General features: G+C 42.0%; 1 pseudogene; it reads left to right on the top strand.

The window, feature by feature from the left end:
- Nucleotides 1-710: 710 nt before the first annotated feature.
- On the top strand, nt 711-3,906 carry LOC113890352 (annotated as a pseudogene).
- Nucleotides 3,907-5,255: the final 1,349 nt, after the last annotated feature.

Below are 5,255 nucleotides of genomic sequence, written 5' to 3'. Positions count from 1 at the left end.
CCACTCACCAGTCACATGACTTTGAGGAAGTCATTAACCTCTCTGAGCCTCAATGTCCTCATAGGGATTGAAGTCCCCACCTCATAGATCATAGAAATAATTTTATTTATTTATTTTTTATTTGGCAGCACCAGGTCTTAGTTGCAGCATGTGGGATCTAGTTCCCTGATCAGGGATCAAACTCAGGCCCCCTGCATTGGGAGTGCAGAGTTTTAGACACCAGATCACCAGGGACATCCGGGTTATAGGAAGAGTTAAATGAGATGATGTATGAAAGACTCACAACTGGGAGGACTGAGACTGGGCCTATTTGTTCACTATTTGTAGTTCAATGTTCAGCACAGAGCATGCTCTCAATAAATATTTGTTATAACTGAAGGAATGAGTAGGTACCCAACAAACTGTAGCCAGGTATCCCTTTGTCTGGGCTGATTCTGGCTGACTGCAATGATGCTCTTCCCTGATACATTCTGAAAAAAACTCACTGCATCGAATCCAGAGATAGTAGCACACTAGTCTAATGTGCGTGGGAGATTGCATCATGTCCCAGCAGGTTAAAAGGGGCTGGTGTGAAACAAAAGTTTCAATAATATTGATTGTGCCCATTGAGGAGTTTAATATAGTGCTTCTCAAATCTTAGTGTGCCTCTGAATCACCTGGGGATCTTGTTAAAAAGCAGGTTCTGTCTGCCATCTTTCTGTGCTGTCATAATGGTGCGCACAAATGTCCTGACTGATATTCTCAAGAGCATCAACAATGCCAAAAAGAGAGGTTCTTATTAGCCTGTACTCCAAAGCAACATCCAGTGTCTAACTGTGATGATGAAGCATGATTAAATTGGTCAATCTGAAGTCACTGGTGATCACAGAGCTGGGAAAATTGTTGTGAACCTCACAGGCAAGTTACACAAGTGTGGAGATCAGACCCAGATTTGATGTACAACTCAAAGATCTAGAAAAATGGCAGAATAACTTGCTACCATCCAGTCACTTTGGTTTCATTATACTGATAACCTTAGCTGGCATCAAGAACCACAAAGAAGCAAGATGAAAACACACAGGTGGGAAAATCTTGGGCTTCTTTTTCCAGGGATATAATGTGTGTATGGTCAGTTGCTCAGTCATGTCCGACTCTTTGTGACCCCATGGACTGTAGCCCACCAGGCTCCTCTGTCCATTGGATTCTCCAGGTAAAAATACTGGAGTGGGTTGCCATCTCCTCCTCCAGGGGATCTTCCCACAGGGATTGAACCCACATCTCCTGAGTCTCCTGCGTTGGCAGGTGGATTCTTTACCACTGCACCACTTGAGAAGTAATACATACATGCAAAGAAAATGCCTCACCGGGGGAAAAAAGAATAGGTTCTGACTCATCAGTTGCAAGTGGAGATTTGACAAGCTACCAGGTGATGCTGAGACTGCTGGCTTTCGGACCTCATTTTGAGTAGCAGGGGTCTAATACAGGGGTGAACAAATTTCCTCTGTAATGGGCCAGACAGTAAATATTGTAGCTTTGTGAACCATGGGATTCCTGCTGCAACTGCTTAACTCTGCCAGTACTGAAAAAGGGCGGCCATAGAAAACACTCAAACAAGCAAGCATGATTGTGTTCCAATAAACCTGTATTTACAAAAACCCAGCAGACCGAACTTGGCCTATGGGCTGTATGTAGTTTGCCTACCCTTTATCTAATACAGGTAAATCAACATACCACTCTTGTAATGAACATCAGTGAGCTTGTCACCTGAGTGCCCAATAATTCCCTCTCATATGATAACTTCCTCTTCCTGCAGATCCACTTCCCTCTCCCCACTATGATGCCAGGAGCAGAGTACCCACTGCCAGGCTCTCACAACGGGCCTCTGCTTCCAGACCCCAGTGGACTGGTTCAGAATGGTGGCACAAGTCCAAGGGGTATCATTCACATTCACATCATCCATACTCTCTTGCACAGAGTGCTGCACTCCAGGGGTACCTTCTACAAGAGAACCATGCACCTGACTAAAGCAGGCTACTCAGAGTCTTTCCTTAAGATTCTGGAATTGAGTGTAGGGGATTCCTCTTTTTTTCTGCCTGTCTGTTCTCTTAAATGGAGAATACATAAGCAGAGATAGACCCTTTAAAAAAAAACAACAACTCTGTTTACTGGGATGCAGATACAGTTAGTAGAAAGAAGGAAGCATATATTCAGAGAGAGACAATGGTGAGAGCTGGTGAGAGGGGCTTCCTGGGTTTTCAGCAGCTCTGCAGTCACTGACTCCAGGTCACTTGAGGTCCAGCTGCATCCTTGCCCTTGCCTTCTGTGAGAAGACCGTCTATAAATGTATTTTTCTTTTGCTTAAATCCAGTAGAACTCGGATGCATGCAAACTTCAGTCCTAATAGCATTGATAAGCAACAAAAAAGTTCTTCAATGAAATTCAAATTTCATAGGATTTTTAAAAAAATCAATGGATAGGGTCTTTCCTGGTGGTCCAGTGGCTAAGACTCCACACTACCAACGCAGGGGGCCTGGGTTGATCCCTGGTCAGGGAACTAGATCCCATATGCTGCAACTAAAAGTTTGCATGCCACAATGAAGACTCACCACATCCAAATAAATAAATGTTAATTAATTCATTTATTTATTTAGCCTGTGCTAGGTCTTTATTGCTGTGTATAGGCTTTCTCTAGTTGCGGCAAGCAGGAGCTACTCTGCAGGGGCAGTGGATGGGTTTCTCATTGCGGTGGCTTCTCTTGTTGCAGAGCATGGGCTCTAGGGGCGAACAGGCTTCAGTGGTTGTGGCATGCAGGCTTAGTTGCCCCATGGCATGTGGAATTTTCTTGGACCATAAGTTGAACCCATGTCCCCTGCACTGGAAGCACGAATTCTTAACCACTGGACCACCAGGGAAGTCCCATAAATATGTTAAATAAATAAATGCATGAACAAATACAAAATCAATGTATAGATTGATGTAGAAGCACATATTTTTGTTGAAACTGGATCTTCCTGACAATAGAGTATGTCCAGTGCATGGTTCAGTCCAGTGGTTAGGACTCCATGCTTTCACTGCCATGTGCCTGGGTTCAGTCTCTGGTTGGGGAACTAGGATTCTGTGAAAGTGAAATTGCTCAGTCATGTCTGACTCTTTGTGACCCCATGGACTGTAGCCTGCCAGGCTCCTCCGTCCATGAAATTTTCCAGGCAAGGATACTGGAGCAGGTTGCCATTTCCTTCTCCAGGGGATCTTCCCAACCCAGAAATCAAACCCAGATCAAAAGAGTATGTGATACTTCATAAATATTAAAGTACATCCATATTCTAATGAGCCACATAGTAATCAACCATTGTGTCAGATATATAATAATTCTCAGCCCCTAGGGCTTAGTGGCAGAGAAAACTACTCACTTGGGCAGAAAGGGATTTGGTGCAAGGTATTAAGTGAAGTTGCTCAGTCGTGTCCAGCTCTTTGCGATCCCATGGATTACAGCCTACCAGGCTCCTCCGTCCATGGGATTTTCCAGGCAAGAGTATTGGAGTGGGTTGCCATTTCCTTCTCCAGGGGCATGGTATTAAGTGGGTTACAATGTTGTTAGATGCCCTGAGGAAACAGACTCCAGTCTGATCACCCAGGAAAAATTCTGTAATCCACTCTGCAGAACTGGGCTGTGAAGAACGCTGCTGCTCCCTAGAAAAAACAGGAGACTACTTGCTGAATCAGGGAGTAACCACCCGGCACTAGCTCTGGAATCTTGCCACCCCTTCCGCATCAGAAAGTTCCCTGACAAATTAGGGAGTCGGTACCTCTGCTTTAGGTACACATCAAACTCCTTTCCTCTCAACCATCAGAATGAGTAAGATAGATGCCTCAAATTCTCCCTCTTAACTGTTCATTTTCAGGTTACAGGTGGATGCATTTGAATGAAGGAACCTACATCTCATTCAGAACCCTAGCAGGAAAAGAGTCTGGAAAATGTACTTTTAAACTTTTCAGTCTCTGCATTCCAGGAAGACACACTGTAATGAGAATGGAACAGATGTTGAATGAGCCAGTCCACAGAATTAGCCGCACCCTTAATCGACCACAGTTGTAAAACAAAAATTTTATTTTTGTGAAGAAAATGTAAATATGAGCAAACAAACAATAACACAGTAGTTCGCTGCACTTGTCACATTGATGCTACATAATTCAGACTTTCCTTCCTTTTGCCAGATAGTGTTAGTTATGCATTCATTTCTACTTAGGCAACTGGAACAGCTTTTAACATCGCAATGACTATGATGAGTAAAGAGATCTATTCATTCATTCATTTATTCAACAAATATGTTTCAAATGCCTGCTGTGTGCCAGGCATTGCTTTTGTTCTGCAGCTACAACAGGGAACAACGGATGCTACATCCTATTAGGTCAAGATTCCCTTTGAAAATTCCCTCCGTCCTCTATGAGGCTGAAAGGATTCTCGGGGTTCTGTTGACATAGGCAAAGACAAAGCTGTTGCAATAGTCAATGACCCTTAAGTACTTGGCCTTTTAAATCCAAAAGGTGCAAACATTTGATCAAAGCATGCAATGATATGTAAGTTAACTTTATTGACTTAAAAATTGTGTTAAAAAAATCTACATTAGAGATTTATTTTAAAAAAATGTTTTAAACCCTCTCTCAGCCAAAATTTCACCATTATTTGATGATCCTTATGAATTTTGCCTTGTCAGCTTTACTTTTATGCCAACTAATCTTTGGTAGTATGTAATGGAAGAGAAAATATAATTAATCTTTCCTTATACTGAAATCACTCAGATAAGTGCAATCTTTTAAGGGTTAAGTATTTTTGCTGATTTCTTTGTATATTTTTCATAAGGATGAAAAAGTCTATATATAAAGTGAAATGCAGAGAAGAGGCAACAGGAAGTTTCAGGCACCTATTAGAATCATTATTGATCTAATTACTGATTGACACCAAAGCAGAAAAAAACTGAAAGAACAACAACAACAAAAACAAAAACAAAAACAAAGGCATTCACGAATTTGGTGATTCATTCATTCAGTAAATATTTGTTTAAAAACCTATTATATTAGTTATCGTTGCATTATAAATTACCCCAGAACTTGGATGCTTAAACCAATAATGATAATCATTTATTACCTCTCACAGGGAGCAACTTGTTGCAGTGGTTCTGGCTTAGATTCTCTCATGAGATTATGGTTAGATGCCAGTCAGAGCTGCAGCTATCTGAAGGCTTGACCAGGGCTGGAGGATCCACTTTTCAACGTGC

Source organism: Bos indicus x Bos taurus, chromosome 3, assembly GCF_003369695.1.
Source record: "Bos indicus x Bos taurus breed Angus x Brahman F1 hybrid chromosome 3, Bos_hybrid_MaternalHap_v2.0, whole genome shotgun sequence".
Lineage (NCBI taxonomy): Eukaryota > Metazoa > Chordata > Mammalia > Artiodactyla > Bovidae > Bos > Bos indicus x Bos taurus.
This window is presented reverse-complemented; position numbering and strand designations above follow the sequence as displayed.